The sequence below is a fragment of the Anomaloglossus baeobatrachus genome, chromosome 5 (assembly GCF_048569485.1).
Source record: "Anomaloglossus baeobatrachus isolate aAnoBae1 chromosome 5, aAnoBae1.hap1, whole genome shotgun sequence".
Lineage (NCBI taxonomy): Eukaryota > Metazoa > Chordata > Amphibia > Anura > Aromobatidae > Anomaloglossus > Anomaloglossus baeobatrachus.
Genome location: NC_134357.1, coordinates 12,599,929 through 12,618,877, shown reverse-complemented (window position 1 = coordinate 12,618,877; position 18,949 = coordinate 12,599,929). Strand labels below are relative to the sequence as shown.

The window sequence follows — 18,949 nt, the reverse complement described above, 5'->3', positions numbered from 1 at the left end:
ATGACAGCAGAGACCACGGCTCATAAAGTTTAACGTTCACATCGGAGAAAGAATGGCGAAATGTATAATACCATTTTCAGACAATTTTTGGCACAAAAAGTAATCAGCAATCAGATGGTATGAGAAATGATGGCACACGACATGTTGGTGCACAAATGTGCAAAAGTTTAGAAAAGTGGCCGGAAAAGTTGGTGAAGTTTAGAGAAAAGGCAGGTACAGAAACTATCTGACAGATCTACTATAACGAAAGACAAAAAATGGCGGAAATGTCGTGCCTGGGACAAGAAGGTCTATGTGCGGCAGAGCAGTCATTTCGGAGGAAGGAGGCTGAGTTCAGGGTTAGAAGACCCAAGACCAGTCCAGACGTCTAAGTCATTACACTCACTACGTGGACGCGAGAAGTCGGCGTTAGGCCACGTCCGAGACTGAGTGTCAACTGTCCAGAAAGTCCAGGACACTTTTGTGGCCTCTACGTAAACAAAAATTTAAGACGTCCATGATTGGAGTTGAAGAAATGATGTTCCCTTACCACATAGTATGGGACACACCGGACTCGGGTTATCGGCAAATTCATAACAAGGTGATATCGCTGCCATCGTCAAAAAATCTAATTAAAAAACCTTTAAATGTTTTATATCAATGCCATGATCTGTGTGTGCACAGGGGACATCAGCAGAGGTGCCCACCCGCTTTTTGGTGGCATTCACACATTTGCCCAGGTAACAGCAGTTTGGGTGACAGTGAAGAGATTGTAAAATCTGTTCCCAGAGATCTGGCGTGTCAGATATAACCGGCCACACACACAGCCGCCACCAGGTGTCAGGACCAATGTCTGGTGACAATGTCCACTTTATGGAAGAAGTCGTTTGCTTCCTCTCTCACATTGATGTCAGGTGGTCTTGTTACTTTTCTATCTATTTTTTGTTTTTGGTGCATTTGCATTTTACTGATGATATGGACAATTAGTGACATTCACTGATCCCTTCAGAGGAGACGTGAGAAGAAGCTAAGATGACAGAATATGGCACCTGAGTGGGGGACACTGCTGGCAGAAAGGACAGTGGGGGACACTGCTGGTGGAAAAGACATTGGGTGACACTGCTGGTGGAAAAGACAGTGGGGGACACTGCTAGCAGAAAGGACAGTGGGGGACACTGCTGGTGGAAAGGACAGTGGGGGACACTGCTGGTGGAAAGGACAGTGGGGGACACTGCTGGCGGAAAGGACAGTGGGGGACACTGCTGGTGGAAAGGACAGTGGGGGACACTGCTGGCAGAAAGGACAGTGGGGGACACTGCTGGTGGAAAGGACAGTGGGGGACACTGCTGGTGGAAAGGACAGTGGGGGACACTGCTGGTGGAAAGGACAGTGGGGGACACTGCTGGTGGAAAGGACAGTGGGGGACACTGCTGGTGGAAAGGACAGTGGGGGACACTGCTGGTGGAAAGGACAGTGGGGGACACTGCTGGTGGAAAAGACATTGGGTGACACTGCTGGTGGAAAAGACATTGGGTGACACTGCTGGTGGAAAGGACAGTGGGGGACACTGCTGGCGGAAAGGACAGTGGGGGACACTGCTGGTGGAAAGGTCAGTGGGGGACACTGCTGGTGGAAAGGTCAGTGGGGGACACTGCTGGTGGAAAGGTCAGTGGGGGACACTGCTGGTGGAAAGGACAGTGGGGGACACTGCTGGTGGAAAGGACAGTGGGGGACACTGCTGGTGGAAAGGTCAGTGGGGGACACTGCTGGTGGAAAGGACAGTGGGGGACACTGCTGGTGGAAAGGACAGTGGGGGACACTGCTGGTGGAAAGGACAGTGGGGGACACTGCTGGTGGAAAGGACAGTGGGGGACACTGCTGGTGGAAAGGTCAGTGGGGGACACTGCTGGTGGAAAGGACAGTGGGGGACACTGCTGGTGGAAAGGACAGTGGGGGACACTGCTGGTGGAAAGGACAGTGGGGGACACTGCTGGTGGAAAGGACAGTGGGGGACACTGCTGGTGGAAAGGACAGTGGGGGACACTGCTGGCGGAAAGGACAGTGGGGGACACTGCTGGTGGAAAAGACATTGGGTGACACTGCTGGTGGAAAAGACATTGGGTGACACTGCTGGTGGAAAGGACAGTGGGGGACACTGCTGGCGGAAAGGACAGTGGGGGACACTGCTGGTGGAAAGGTCAGTGGGGGACACTGCTGGTGGAAAGGTCAGTGGGGGACACTGCTGGTGGAAAGGTCAGTGGGGGACACTGCTGGTGGAAAGGACAGTGGGGGACACTGCTGGTGGAAAGGACAGTGGGGGACACTGCTGGTGGAAAGGTCAGTGGGGGACACTGCTGGTGGAAAGGACAGTGGGGGACACTGCTGGTGGAAAGGACAGTGGGGGACACTGCTGGTGGAAAGGACAGTGGGGGACACTGCTGGTGGAAAGGACAGTGGGGGACACTGCTGGTGGAAAGGTCAGTGGGGGACACTGCTGGTGGAAAGGACAGTGGGGGACACTGCTGGTGGAAAGGACAGTGGGGGACACTGCTGGTGGAAAGGATACAATTAGCACTAGGAGATGATAGAAGCAGATTCTGAGTGTTGGAGAATTGACTTCAGTTTCCCCAAATATTCCAAAATCAGTGAATGAGACACCGAGCAGCACAAGAGCTGCACACAACAGACCAACGGTGCAGAGAGGAGGAGTACAATGAGCAGATGTCACGCTCCCCGGGTCCCGTCGCCGCGTGTCACTTATTGCTCCAGTCCTCGGTTCTCCTGCCCGCGCTGGTCCCTCTCATTCCCCCTCCTGTGCGTCTCCTGTGCCGCCCGTTCTGCCTGGCTCCCCTGCACCTCCTGCATCTTCCCCAACGCTTCCTGCTCTGGCCTCCAGCTCTCTGGCCTCGTGCATGCGCATTAGGGCGCGTCGCGCGCTTGCTCACCTTCTCTTAAAGGACCAGCGTCCCTGGAACAGGATATGGCTGATACAGGTACAGGTTATATAAGACTTCCACTTCCTTGTGGGCGGCGCCTGTTCAACTTGTTCCCATAGCTAGGTGCTCAGGTCCCTTTGTGCTTTGTCTCCCTTTTAACCCTCTCTCGTCCGCAGAGTCTGTCCGCTGGTCCTGACTATTGGCTCTCCAGGAGGTGTTCCGGGGACCGTCTGCTGAGGATCCCGCCATCTTCCGTCAGCCTGTACCCGTCACTGATCCCCGACTCTACCTGGTACATCAGCCTGCACGTCTTGCTGGACCCGGACCCCGTCTGCTATTCCTACCCGGTACCTGAACCCGGTCCCAGTCATCCGTCCTGCCTACGGTGCCCTTAGACTCAGAGACATTCCCTGCAGATCCCTGGAAGGACTCGTATCCCTAGTGTTCCGGCTACCGTGCATCAAGGCCCTCTGGCGGGGTGACCGGACAGTCCCTGTATAGGGGTTAGCTCCGGGTTGCCTCTCTGGGGGAGTCCAGTGCACGGCCCAGTGAATCCACATCCAGGACGTTACAGCAGATAGAAGGCACGGCCATTGGGGCACACAGGGCTTTGTGTAAAAAACTATCCATGTGTCTTTAATACCCAGCAGCCTGAAAATTAACTACAATAGGGAACAGGTTACTTTCTGTGGAAACAAAGGATCTGGCATTTTCTAATCCAACGTATCTGGTCCTCTTTCTCCCTAACTTCTTTTGGTACAATGAGGTGCCTCTAATACGCATTACGAGCTAGTGCAGATCCGGCTGTATTCTGCTGCTCAAACAGGTTTTTTGTCATGTACAGTCTATGGGCAACTTTAGGAAGAAACAAAAAATAAAACAGTGACCATATATAACACCATTTTGCCAATAATCCACCAGTCTCCAGTCAAGGCGTGGACACAAAAAAGCCTTATGAAGGTGCCCTGTGGTATCTCGCACCAAGAAGTTCTGCAGCAGCTCCTCTCAATCCAAGCTGTCGGATTTCTCACATAAACATTGTTTTATTATTAACACAAATGCCCCAAAAGGGGTAAAAAAATGCAATTACCTTGAGATATGGGGTTAATCTGTAGGTTAGTAACCTCTAAAGCTGCTCGGCCGTTGCACTGAAAGTCTGGCTGCCGTGAAGAAATTAACTTTCTTCCTGCCGGCAGCCTCAGCCTTTCAGTCAGACGGAGCAGTTTCAGTCACTGCTCAGTGATTACAGCCAGCTCTGTACTGACAAATATACAGCTGCACTCTGAGACACTAAGTTATACAGACATTGAATATAGGAACTGCAAAGGAAATAAATGTAAAAATTGAGACATTTAGCACATAAAAAAGGCCAGTTTTATGTGAGCCCAGCAGCCAGCGTCAAGGCGTATCTCATATGCTGCCTCCATACCTAGTGATGTCTCTATCTGGGCTGAATAACCTACAAATTTATGGGCGGACAAGAACCTGTTACTAGGAAATGAAAAATCCCCTTAAGCTGATGGGTAGGATTTTATTAAATTAATAAATTAGCAAACAAGAACATGTGGGGGAGTTTTTAGTGAAATTAACTATTTTTTTTTCCTGTGTCTGTGTTTTTTTTAACTCTATGCTTGCCAAGTTAGTAATGGGGATGTCTAATAGATGCCTCTCCATGACTAATGCCTGGGATTAATACCAGCTGTCAATTCACAGCTGACATCAACCCAAAAGTATTACCCCAATTGCCACTTTACCAGGGCACTCTGGAAGAGCTGTGAAAAGCACCAGACTTGGAGCATCTAATGGATGCGCCACGTCTAAAGTGGCTGTTGGGATGACATTTTTAGGCTAGGAAGGAGCCAAATAACAATGGGCCTTCCCAGCCTGATAATACCAGCCCCCAGCTGTCTGCTTTTCCTTGGTTATCAAAAATAGGGGGGACCCCATGCCATATTTTTAAATTTATTTATTTAGTTCACAGTAGTGTCCAGGCATCTTTCCGATGCTAAAAAATTTTGTTAAGTGGCTGCGTGCTTTATTCAGCATCCAAATAACATCCGAACCTGACCACATACCTCTATGAAAAGTTTGGGTTCGCTCATCCCTAATCCTTAGCTTTAGAGATTAGTAAACCTGAACTGTAAAGTTCAGGATTCGTAATGAACACTGACTTTAAAAAAAATCAGTGTCCGAGTTTGGATTTTGGGTGCTTGACGTATGCTAACCACATGATCGAGCATCAGGGTTTTCGGGTAGCTTTGGTGCTCATTCTCAGTACCAGCCGTTTCCAGTCTCTGTATGGCTCTAACTGGGAATCAAAACAACGTTTTCAAATGTAGTGTGTCCAATAAAAATACAAAAACCTTCTCCCTCTCTCCCCAGAAGTGCTTTGTTTATGGCTGGCTGTATGTGAGCAGAGAGCCAAACTGCTTAATCAGTGACTTCCAATTAGGTTTAAGCTCCGGGATCAAGTTCAGGTCAAGTCCAGAAGTCCCAAAATTAACTAAGGGGTACTTCACACACAGCGAGATCGCTACTGAGATCGCTGCTGAGTCACAGTTTTTGTGACCTCATTAGCGATCTCGCTGTGTGTGACACTGAGCAGTGATCTGGCCCCTGCTGTGAGATCGCTGCTCGTTACACACAGCCCTGGTTTGTTTTTTTATTGTTGCTCCCCCGCTGATAAGCACACATCGCTGTGTGTGACAGCGAGAGAGCAACAATCCTGAATGTGAAGGGAGCAGGAGCCGGCGTCTGACAGCCTGCGGTAAGCTGTAACCAAGTTAAACATCGGGTAACCAAGGTGGTTACCCGATATTTACCTTCGTTACCAGCGTCTGCAGCTCTCACGCTGCCAGTGCCGGCTCCTGCTCCCTGCACACGCTAAGCTAAGCAGTGTGCGCTGGTAACTAAGGTAAACATCGGGTAACCATACCCGATGTTTACCTTAGTTACCAGTGTCCGCAGCTTCTAGACGCCGGCTCCGTGCAAGCGCAGCGTCGGTTGCATGTCGCTGCTGGCTGGGGGCTGGTCACTGGTCGCTGGTGAGATCTGCCTGTTTGACAGCTCACCAGCGACCATGTAGCGACGCAGCAGCGATCCTGACCAGGTCAGATCGCTGGTGGGATCGCTGCTGCATCGCTAAAGTGTGACGGTACCTTACAGCTCCGCTGAACTCGGAGAACCTGAACTTTCCCGGATCCGCTCAGCTCTACTTAGCTTTAATTTCCAAATTGTGGTAATATGTTGATCCGGTTAATTAATATGGAAGGTCAGAAAGGAGATGGACCGTGTCGGTAAACAAAAATAATTTTTAGCTTGGAATAAGATAAAGACCTGGATAGATGGAAACTTTACAGCATGGCCGTAACTTTAGGTGACAAATGGTAGAAATTGACAAAGCTCGAGAAGTTGTCACCGATGCTGTATCACCTGGAGGAAAGACACTTGGACTATTCTGCATCTTTTTCGTCATCTTCTTATTTGTTGCACCTGTGATGGCGGCGTGCCATGTCTGCACCCAGGCTGCATGTGCGCAGGGAACATCTGACACAACAGATATGTTTAGGATGCTGAGTCAAGTGGTGTTGAATTCCACACATGCAAACAATGCTTAGATAAGCAGAGATACAATGTAACCTTGTGACTGCCGCATTCATTGAGGATCTCTCCCAGTGCAGTGATATCAGATGGTAATGGCGCAGTGTTTTTTCTACCTGTCTCTCAGAAATCTGCACAGGGAAAATATGGCCTTTTGTTGACAACTGTCCATGGTCGCTGTGATTTACAGGGAGCTTATCTATGGCTTGTGCGATCATTGGGTTAATCAGTCCAGGCCTTTGACTTATGTATGTTGCATTTATCCCAGATGTAGAATCACAGGTGCAGCACGTGTCGTACACATATAGAGGCGCCATATTGGTGCCGGTCGTCCTCAGCTCTTCCACAATGAGCTGGATGACAGAATAACTCAGATGCCTGTCCTCAGGGTTATTCAACAATGCAAAGGTTGTGAGAATGTTTGCTGCCCTGCTTCACTACTGACTGATCGTCACCAAAATACCATCATCTGAACATCAATCAGCAAAGCTGAAAAGTGATCTGCAGAAGTGTCAGGCGGTGACGGCTCGAGGGGCCAGCGTGAAAAATAGCTGAAGGTTTTATATGTGGATGAAAAAAAAAGCAACAAAAACCTTTACAAAATAAGATTATAATAAACCCAATTATGATACGTTCCCTCTAGAAACATTACTAATAATACATCAGAAAGGAGGACGAGCCAAGAGCTCAATGTGAACACCTCCGGGCGCCATACACGATGGACGAAAAATGGGCCATTCCTTCAGTTTCCGACTACCTGATGTTTATGGAGGATTCCCGACACTCTCCCGATAGACGACGTCGGTTAAAGTTCTACACCTGACTCTTGTTTTATATGGAAGGTATCATCAGATGTTAGATCAGGTTTTTGTATTACTTTTTTTTTTCAAGATTCTGTATTTAAAACAAACAACAACTTAGAAATATTGTAAATTTTACACTGGTCACTGGGGCTATAATAGACTCATACCGTCTGTCCCTTCAGGAAGACTTTTCAGCAGTTCTCTTTATCAGAGACAGCATTACAGTGACAAGTGATATCTCTAGGAAAAGGTGAAAACACGGTCCGGAGAAGCGCTAGAGAAGCCAGGTCAATTGGTAAGTTAAAAAAATATATATTTTATTTAATAACCTGCCACAACGAGTTTCGATATGTAAAATATCTTCATCAGGTGGTCCACCTGTTGAAGATATTTTACATATCGAAACGCGTTGTGGCAGGTTATTAAATAAAAGAAAAATATTTTTTTAACTTACCAATTAACCTGGCTTTTCTAGCGCTCCTCTGGACCGTGTTTTCACCTTTTCCTTGATTCATTGTTCCCTTTGTCTGATTAACGGCAGGAGCTGCTTTGTTTTGGAGGCATTAATCACTAACAGGTTCAGTGGCGTGCAGGCTCCCCGTTGATCGGTCCTCTGACCGCTCTGTTGAAGCTCCAGTCATCACAGACAGATCTACCTGGACCAGCATCCAGGCACCTGTAACAAGAGTTTTTCCACGCTAATACCGCGGTTGTGCAGGGGTGCACAACCACGTCAGGTGAGCAGCTCCACTTATCCCCGACTATACCATCCCCGAAAATTCTTCACATGCGCTCCTATCTCCATTCTATTTAAGTGATATCTCTAGACACAGCTGATAAAACAGAATCCATCAATCACAATAGGTGATGTCACAGCTCACCTCCTCTCCCTTCCTTCTCAATGACTTTTGCACACACTCATTAGATGCTTCAATACAAAAGATAGGATGTGAGTCTGTTCACTGCGGCTAATGTACATGTGAATTTCCTAAAAAAATTTGAAAAAAAATCTCAGTAGCTTAAATCCATTTTTATGAAAATCGGATCACACTCTGATTGATATAATCACCCCGATTCTCTTGGATGAGAGAAAATATGCCTGTGTGACCCCGGTCTTACACTGTAATATTTGATGATGAACACCCCGAATATTGTCTCCACCTTCCTGATAAACTAAAACCGGGAATACAGCTGGGATAAAGGGCAAGCATCAAATGGGAAACATGACACGCTCCCCGACATGTGGGACATGGGGGACGACAGAATGACGAGGTGGTCTCAGAGCAGGTGGACTACACCATGTACAGGGCAGCAGTTTGATTTAATACACCCTGGATTAGGTTGTGTTAAGCTAAGGGATCATTAGTCGGATCTCGCTAGGATCATAAGAAGGATAACACAACCATAAATCTTTCAGATCTGTGAAGCCCTGGAATTTTTTTTTTATTTTTTTAGTTTTGTTAAAAGCAGCAGAAACAGTCCAGGAATGAGAAAACCAGAAATCACAGAGAAAGACACGGAAATGAAGCATTTTATATATCTAGTTGCTATCTGGCTACCATAACAAGAACGCTGCTGAAAAGTTTTTCCTGCACCTGTGGAAAGGTTTACTCTTCTGTTCGTCAAAATAGTAATGCCAGCAAACCTCAAACAGAGGGAGGCCACTTATCAAATAGTAGTGAATATAGCAATAAGAGGCTAAAATTTAACTTTTAATTCTAATATATTAAAAGCCCAAGAGGGGTACATGCAACCATAAAACTCCCCAGTGCTCTGAAATCTCAGATAATAGCTTATCGTAGCACAGGGAGTCAGTAATGTATAACAAACATAACAAAAAAACACAAAATACATAAATAATAGATTGAGTAGATTATATCCACCCGTGGGACAGTGGTCCACCTGCTAGGGAAGAAAAAATAATCAAAAAAACTCAAAATACATAAATCAAGAGCTAGATGTTGGTCCTCAGTGGAAAGACCAACATAAATTCTATTGCCCAATATATAAATAAATGGGAACAATCTCACCCATTTTCAGTGGTCTGGGGCAACTCAGGATCTCCTCCGTGTGGGTCCTCTTTGTATCATCAGGTCGTCACTGACCCTACATAAGCCTAGGAGATTGACTTAACCTGTTGCCCAAACTTCTGTCCTGACAAGGACAGACCACAGCTGGCCCTCTCTATATACCCCTACACCGAGCCTAGCCACGTCCCGACGCGTTTCATCATACAAGATTCATCAGGGGACTCCGGTGTTTAGATAGAGGCCAGAGGTCCTAAGCCCTCGCTCCCAGAATAACACAAGGGAACCAGAGCCACAGTGATAGAGGGTATATAAATGGTAGCGATCCAATAAGAAATAGAGGCCAATTAAGAGACTCACCAGTGGTGATTCAGTTGCGCAGGTGGATCCATATCCAGTATAATACAAAATAATGTCCCATGATTACGCCCCCTCCTGCGCCAACCTCGTGTCCAGGTGGAACGCAAACAGCGTTGCTTCCGCACTGAGATCCCGTAGAGCACATCCGGTCTCGCATAGCGATAAACCGGAAGTGCGTCACGTCGCAGGAGGGGCCCTCGCTTCAGGCTAGCGCGCACTAGCACTCAAGGAGTGATTTACAAAGCCACCTGCAACTGCGGCTTAGAGTATTAGAGTATGTGGGGAAAACGATCCGCGAGTTTAGGCGAAGAATTGGAGACCATCTTGGCGACATCGAACACAAGAGGGACAAACCACTAGCCAGGCATATTTGGGCAAAACATGGTGGTAATCCTACAGCTATCCGTTTTGTGGGTATTGATGTCGTCCCCAGACCAAAGTGGGGTGGCGACTGGGACAGGCGGGTACTCCAACAGGAAACGAAATGGATATTCAGATTAGGCACCTCGTCCCCGGGGGGCCTAAATGAACAGCTTCAATTTGCCAGCTTTATCTAGACATTAGGAGAATTACTAGCCAATGATAACCTTGATCATTCTTTTGAAGTAAATGTAACCTGTATAGTCTTAGAGGGACAGGGAATATATGGATTAATCCCTCTATATATGTGGAACCCTGGATATATACACCTTTGTAACATCTGGGTAACATGACTATAACTTTATGTGTAATGAAATCCTAATACACTGAATAGGATCATTAAGATGGCTCTTAATAAGATGTGTGGTGATTTGTAGTTAGGTGCATCCAGTGATGTGATCCTGCCCCATGATCCCTTTTCCCCTATGTGCGAATAGGGTGCCCCTTTTGTTATTGGGATGTGAGCACTGTGGTCTGCATAGTGCCCCCCTTCCTGACGAGGGCGTTGTTTGTGCCTCTCATTGTTTGAGGTGCGGGACTGGGTCTTGATCCGGCGTATGAGGTGTGTAATCGGCGGGGGACTGTTTCCCTGTGTGCATTCTAGGCACTGGGAGTGTGAGGCGTGCTATCATTAGCCGTGATCTCACTGGCTGGGCGGTGGGCGGTTTGATGTTTGCGTGACGCACCTGCCACTCCCACCGCCGCCTTATCCCGTCACCTCATTTCCGGTACATGAATTGAACGCCGCTCTGTGCTTCGGGCTTGGAGCCTGCGCGCTAGCCTGAAGCGAGGGCCCCTCCTGCGACGTGACGCACTTCCGGTTTATCGCTATGCGAGACCGGATGTGCTCTACGGGATCTCAGTGCGGAAGCAACGCTGTTTGCGTTCCACCTGGACACGAGGTTGGCGCAGGAGGGGGCGTAATCATGGGACATTATTTTGTATTATACTGGATATGGATCCACCTGCGCAACTGAATCACCACTGGTGAGTCTCTTAATTGGCCTCTATTTCTTATTGGATCGCTACCATTTATATACCCTCTATCACTGTGGCTCTGGTTCCCTTGTGTTATTCTGGGAGCGAGGGCTTAGGACCTCTGGCCTCTATCTAAACACCGGAGTCCCCTGATGAATCTTGTATGATGAAACGCGTCGGGACGTGGCTAGGCTCGGTGTAGGGGTATATAGAGAGGGCCAGCTGTGGTCTGTCCTTGTCAGGACAGAAGTTTGGGCAACAGGTTAAGTCAATCTCCTAGGCTTATGTAGGGTCAGTGACGACCTGATGATACAAAGAGGACCCACACGGAGGAGATCCTGAGTTGCCCCAGACCACTGAAAATGGGTGAGATTGTTCCCATTTATTTATATATTGGGCAATAGAATTTATGTTGGTCTTTCCACTGAGGACCAACATCTAGCTCTTGATTTATGTATTTTGAGTTTTTTTGATTATTTTTTCTTCCCTAGCAGGTGGACCACTGTCCCACGGGTGGATATAATCTACTCAATCTATTATTTATGTATTTTGTGTTTTTTTTGTTATGTTTGTTATACATTACTGACTCCCTGTGCTACGATAAGCTATTATCTGAGATTTCAGAGCACTGGGGAGTTTTATGGTTGCATGTACCCCTCTTGGGCTTTTAATATATTAGAATTAAAAGTTAAATTTTAGCCTCTTATTGCTATATTCACTGTTCATCAAAATAGTAAAAAAAAATACTGGGGCCGATTCACTAAGACTGGCGTTATAATAAAGGGCTCGCAGGAGTTTGATGCACCAAAGTCATTATGAGGTGCACGCATCTTCACTGTGGTGTGCGCTACCAAAAATAGTACTGCAGTCAGTGGCATTACAGCTGCAAGACACACCATCAATTTTAGTGAATTTGACGCTTCTCCCAAGCTCTAAGTTGGAAAAAAATTGCAACTTTTCAAAGTGTTTTTGAAGAGCACTTGTTTCCTCCCTAACAGTGATGACTCACGGCTGACTGCATTATATATACAGTAGCTTATAAATCCATATGAGGCGGGTGGAGAATGTACCAGACACTGTTCCACAATTTTATGAAAATGCTATTTTTCTCTGATTCTACTAAATGGTCGATGCAGATGAGTCAATATAATGTTCAGGTGATCGCCCATTATTCTTTGCAGTATTGTCTGCATGAAGATGATTTTGCAACAGATGGCATGGTTTGTATCAGGAAAGAAAGTGGCCAGGCAGAAACTCTATATATTTTGCCAAGGTCATTTTCACATCTTTAGGGACCATAAAGGGGCCTACCAGATCTTGCCCCATGAGTCTGTTCCAAAACATGACTGCATCACCTCCTTGCTGATATCGCAGCCTTGTTGGGACATGGTGGCAATCCACCAAACATCCACTATTCCTTCCATCTTGGACCATTCAGCATTCCCCAGCGCTCATCAGTAAATAAGACTGTTTTATAATGCATCTTCATGTATGTCAGGGCGACTGCAGCTGTTTCTGCTTGTGAGCGCTGTTAAGGCTTATGTACAACTGTAGCCTAAGGAGGATCTTACACCTTAAGGTTCGCAGACTTCAGAGGCTCCAGCAGCTTCACATACCTGTTTGCTGCTTTGCACTAGGATTTTAGCAGGATTTTAGCAGCTGCTCTCTTATTCTGATGAGTTTGTTTTGCAGAAACCTTCTTCATTTTAGTGATGTGCAAGCTCGCAGATAACCAGGATCGGAAAGTATAACAAGGTTAAAAAAATAAAAAACAAAACAGTTCCGGCCCGGAATTGGTCCCGGATATCTGGCCGGCCACTGGTCCCCATATAAGTCTATGGGGGCCATAATCCAGAGCTTAAAAATGGTGGTAGAAGCGAAAGGGAGTTTGGAGCAAGTGTGTTATACTCAGTCTCCATCGTGGCTGTAACTGCTTCTGGTTAGGTAATAAGGGGTTAATAGCAGCATACAGCTGCCACTAAGCCCTAGATTAGAAATGGGAGGTGTCTATGAGACCCCCCCCATTACTAATCTGTAAGTGAAAAGAAAAACACAAACACCGAAAAAATCCTTTCTTTGTAATAAAATACAAAAAAACCACCCTCTTTTGCCAATTTATTAACCTCAAAAGCACCCAGGTCCGACGTAATCCACAGAAGACACCATGATTATTACTCTGCTACATATGAAATAACAGCGAATGGTCATACAACATGACCGCCCACTGTGAGCTTTAGACAGAGACTGAGCTGCGTGATGAACGGTGACATCACTCAGGTTTTTTGCAGTCACAACTGAAGGTTTCCACGGTCCTCAACTTGTCACCGCAGGTAAACTGACCTCAGGTGAGGTCACTGAGTTTACTAAGATCAGGTTACCTGCGATCACAGGTGGAGGAACATGGGAACTTCCAGCTGTGACTGCAAATAACCTGAGTGATGTCACCACTCATAGCTGTGGCTCAGTCTCTGCCTGACGTTCACAGCGGGGGTTATGTTCTATGCCTGTGCGCTGTCACTTCAGATATAGCAAGGCTAAAATTGTCGTAGGACCTCTTGTGGACTACGTTGGACCTGGGTGTTTTGGGGTTAATAAATTGGTGAATGAGGGTGGGTTTTATTTTATTTTAACTCAAATAACGGCCTCTTCTTCCAAGGCATCTTCGGCTGTCTCTCTGTTGGCAAATTTTCCTATCACCAGCCCCAGCTAGAGACCAGTCACTCCATCCATTCTTTCTTTCAGATTCTGTTTCAGAGGGCTTAGACAGTTCAGAGTTTGTACCACAGCCTCATGTGTAATTGTGCCCTCTATAACCTCGGCTTCTTCCACTATAAAGCTGGGTTCACACATAGCGACAGCGACAACAACGTCGCTGTTACGTCACCATTTTCTGTGACGCAACAGCGACCTAGTAAGTCACTGTTATGATCGCTGCTTAGCTGTCAAACACAGCAGACGCAGCAGCGATCATAACGACATGCGTCGCTGTGGAAGCCATGCTGCACTTGGTAACTAAAGTAAATATCGGGTAACCATTACCCGATATTTACCTTGGTTACCAGCGCACACGCTTAGCGCTGGCTCCCTGCTCTCCTAGCCAGGATACACATCGGGTTAATTACCCGATATGTACTCCGGCTCTGGCTACGTGTGCAGGGAGCCAGCGCTAAGCGGTGTGCTCTCACGCTGCCAGTGCCGGCTCCCTGCTCACGTAGCTGGAGTACACATCGGGTAATTAACCCTTCTTCTTCTTCTTTTTGGTTACCCGATGTTTACTGTGGTTACAGCTTACAGCAGGCTGACAGACGCCGGCTCCTGATTCCTGCTTGCTTCAGTTCGTCGCTCTCTCGTTGTCACACACAGCGATATGTGCTTCACAGCGGGAGAGCGACGAGGAAAAAATGAAGCAGGACATTCAGCAACGAGCGGCGACCTCACAGCAACAGCCAGCTCGTTGCTGGATGTCACACACAGCGACAGCGACGGGACGTCGCTGCTACGTCACAGAAAATGGTGACGTAGCAGCGACGTCGTTGTCGCCGTCGCTGTGTGTGACACCACCTTAAGGCCTGCTTCCCTGGACAAACGAGGTAATATGTTTATCAGGTGGATTACACTTTTCTTTCTTTGGGCCCTAACCTTAAAGAGGTCACCAACTCTTAAGCTGGTGTCACACACAGCGACAACGACAACGACGTCGCTGCTACGTCACCATTTTCTGTGATGTTGCAGCGACGTCCCGTCGCTGTCGCTGTGTGTGACATCCAGCAACGACCTGGCCCCTGCTGTGAGGTCGCCGGTCGTTGCTGAATGTCCAGCTTCATTTTTTGGTCGTCACTCTCCCGCTGTGACACACACATCGCTGTGTGTGACAGCAAGAGAGCGACGAAATGAAGCGAGCAGGGAGCAGGAGCCGGCACTGGCAGCTGCGGTAAGCTGTAACCAGCGTAAACATCGGGTAACCAAGGGAAGACCTTTCCCTGGTTACCCGATATTTACCTTCGTTACCAGCCTCCGCTCTTGCTGCCAGTGCCGGCTCCTGCTCTGTGCACATGTGGCTGCAGTACACATCGGGTAATTAACCCGATGTATACTGTAGCAAGGAGAGCAAGGAGCCAGCGCTAAGCAGTGAGCGCGGCTCCCTGCTCTCTGCACTGTGACATGTAGCTGCAGCACACATCGGGTTAATTAACCCGATGTGTACTGTACCTAGGAGAGCAAGGAGCCAGCGCTAAGCGCGGCTCCCTGCTCTCTGCACATGTAGCACAGCGACGTTATGATCGCTGCTTCTGCTGTGTTTGACAGCTAAGCAGCGATCATAACAGAGACTTACAAGGTCGCTTTTACGTCACCGAAAATGGTGACGTAACAGCGACGTCGTTGTCGCTTTCGCTTAGTGTGAACCCAGCTTTATACCAACTTGACAAAGTTGATCTTCAATCTTCAGTCTTTCCAGTCTTAACTGCAGTACTACAATGTGAGCTCCACAGAGATGGTGCTGATCTCATCCCTCTGCTGTGATCTGGACAGCCCAGGGGGTGTCTGCAGGTCACAGCAGGGAGCTCTCATGTGTCCGACTACCAGAGTCAATTCTCTGGGCGCTGCCATAAAGGAGGTGAGTAACTGTCGTTACTCATGGCCGCCCCCAGTGCTTCAGTAAAACTAAAATTGAATACAAACGAAATAAACAGTGAGTTTAATTTCGCATTAAAAATACTTGATTTCATAATCACTATTATTAATACAAAAATAAAAAATATGACACCTTACCTTTAAGCCATCAGGATATAAACATTGTAGTCTATAAATCCAATAAAACTTTGATTGAGCATATATTTTCGATTTAATGTATCTCGGGGAATTTGTTCAACAGGAGTGACTTGGACACAGAATTTTTTATCATGTTTAATGGTCAAGTGTCTTCACAGACTATGTGTAAGATAACCATTTTTTGTTTTGTGTCCATGGTCGTTCATCCGAGAACGAAGTGTTTTTGTACTACGGCCGACATATTGTAACCCACAGCTACAGTTGATGACATAGATCACAAAGTCACTGTTGTATGTGAGTTTGTTTGATTTTTATTTTTCTATTAGATTGTATCTTAACTGACCCGAGATTTATAATATTACAGCACTGACTCTTTTTTTTTTTACTTTGCACCTTACTACACCCTTTATATATGAAGTGAAAGCTGCACACCAAATTCAGAGAAATATGAACAAGCATAACTGCTTTATAATACATAAGGAATGAAAAATACAATTAGCCATATGAAAAATTGAAAAAATTGAGATATGACATTGCATAACTGCTGAGGATTATTTGAAAAAAGAGATATTTAGCTAATGTATGGATCAATTCATTACTGCCCCATAACCAACTTCACGGTAATCTCTTATTTATGGGGTCCCTAATCAAATGTTACCTCTATATGTGGTTAAAACCTGCTTGTGTGCATGGGTACCTAACCAAATGTTACCTCTATGTGCGGTTGAAACCTGCTTGTGTATGGGAAGCAAGGGACCTGGCTATATAGGGACCCCATAAATAAGAGATTACCGTGAAGTTAGTTATGAGGCAGTAATGAATTGATCAATACATTAGCTAAATATATCTTTTTAATATAATCCTCAGCAGTTATGCAATGTCACATTTCAATTTTTTCAATTTTTCATATGGCTAATTGTATTTTTCATTCCTTATGTATTATAAAGCAGTGATGCTTGTTCATATTTCTCTGAACTTGGTGTGCAGCTTTCACTTCATATAGATTGTGTATTTTTTGGCTAGCACCCTGTTCACATTTACAATGGTGTTCCAGCAGTCTTTTTGATTACTACACCCTTTAGGTTTTTTTCATTATTTTTGTTAAAAACAGAAGATTTTTTAGTTTTTTTCAGTAGGGATGTGTTTCCACTTTTATCTCTTAATTTACTTTGTTCAAGTATGTTCTTTAATGTTACCCCCCTATGAAATGTAATACCAGGCTGTGGAGGAAGAAGTTTGTTAAGCACCGGATCCTTTTGCAATTTGAACCAGTATTTTTTTCGAATTCTCCGTATTAGTCAGTTGCCACTGTTATAGGTCGTAATAAAATTATATTGCCAGCTATTCGGACTTTTGGCTTTGTTTATATTTCTGTTGTTAGTACATTCATTGTGATCATTGTTTTTACTTCCATTTTTATTTTTTTTGTGAGAATAGATTCATTTCCTTTATATAATATAATATATTCCTTATATAATATAAAAAAACTACAAAACGTAAAACTATGCAAAAAAAACCTTAATATAAGAAACTTTTATATGAATATTAAATTATATAGGTAATTTATTTGTTGCTTTTTTATTTGTTATTTAAATGTCATCGTTATTCTAATTCAATGTTTTTTTTCTTCTCTCTTATATGGGATCTTTGAATTTAGGAAATCAAATGTTGAATCTTTACAATCTATGTGTCTGAATGCCTGGGGACAACCCCACCCTTCCCTTCAATTCTGTTCTGACTACACTGGAGATCAAAATTAGAGAACAGCACACAATTTCCTAAATGTTGCGGTCATTGTGTCGTCCTATGTGATTATATCCTAACATGAGGAAACGCTCAGGATTTTCCGCTTATTTCATAAATTGAATTTATTGTAAAGCACATAATAAAACTGTAAATGAGATAAATGAAAAAGGACACATAAAAATTAGAGAACACTTTCAGGTACTTGCAAGTCATTGGTGATAATTTGCACCTGGTGCTAATTTCCTTCATTATCTGACAAACCCTATGTAACTGGCAGCCTAACTTTCGCACTGACTTTGCAAAACTGGTGTGCCATTCCAAAGTGACTGAAACCCTCCAGCAGCAGGTTGTCCAGATGAAGCCACAGGAGTGACCCTCTTTTAAGTCCCCCAAGAAGGCTTGCCGCCCTCGAAAGACAAATGTAAGAGAGGACAGGACAATGCGGAGAATCTCCATGGATAATCGTTTCACCACTGCAGCTGGAATTGCCCACCAGTTCAGGACTGAAGAGGGTAAGGAGCTGTCTCGTCATACAGTGTCACAATGTTTAACAGCATTTGGACTGAAAGCCCACTCTGCAATGACCAAACCTCTCATTTGTAGAAGGAATCACAAGGCTAGACTCACCTTTGGTGAAGAGCACGTTGTGTGGACAGAGGAGAAGTCTCCACAATTCATTTTAGTGATGAAAGCAAGTTTAATTTATTTGGGTCTGATGGAAAACATTATTTTTGTCAACAAACTGGGGAAAGACTGAACCTAAAGTGTGTTAAGAAGTCAGTGAAAGGCGGTGGAGGAAGGGTCATGGTTTGGGGAATGTTTTCTGCTGCAGGAGTTGGACCTCTCATACAGCTACATGGCAGAGTGAATGCAAGTGTGGCTCATAACCTTCTTCAATAATACGTGGTTCCTTACTTGAGTTCATCGCTCAATCAGCCACCAATTTTCATGCAGGAGAATGTCCCAAGTCACACAGCAAAATGGGGAAAGCAGTTCCTGGAAATAAAAAACATTGAAACAATGAAATTGCCAGCCAAGAGTCCTGATCTAAGCCCAATAAAAAACCTCTGGAAGATCCTTGGTGACAAAGTTATGTCCAAGAAACCCACAACAGTCAAAGAACTGTGGAAGAGACTGGAAGGAGAGTGGACCAAAATCACACCAAAGCAGTGTGAGAGACTAGTGATGTCCTGTGGCCGCAGATGTGCTGGAGTCATTCACAGCAACGGCCGGTCCACGTCCTACTGATTGTGGCTGTTGTTACCTGCAGAACATTTACTGATAAGTTTCTCTGTGCTACAGTCATTGCTGGTCTCTAATTATGATCATC

At 45.7% G+C, this 18,949-nt stretch overlaps 1 long non-coding RNA gene across 2 annotated transcripts in view; it reads right to left on the bottom strand.

The window, feature by feature from the left end:
* Positions 1-18,949, bottom strand: part of LOC142310648 (uncharacterized) — a 480,440-nt gene that overhangs the window by 97,376 nt on the left and 364,115 nt on the right. For both annotated transcript variants that reach the window (XR_012754199.1, XR_012754200.1), the window contains exon 5: positions 18,535-18,615. This is a non-coding gene — a long non-coding RNA (uncharacterized LOC142310648). The remainder of the gene's footprint in view (positions 1-18,534; positions 18,616-18,949) is intronic.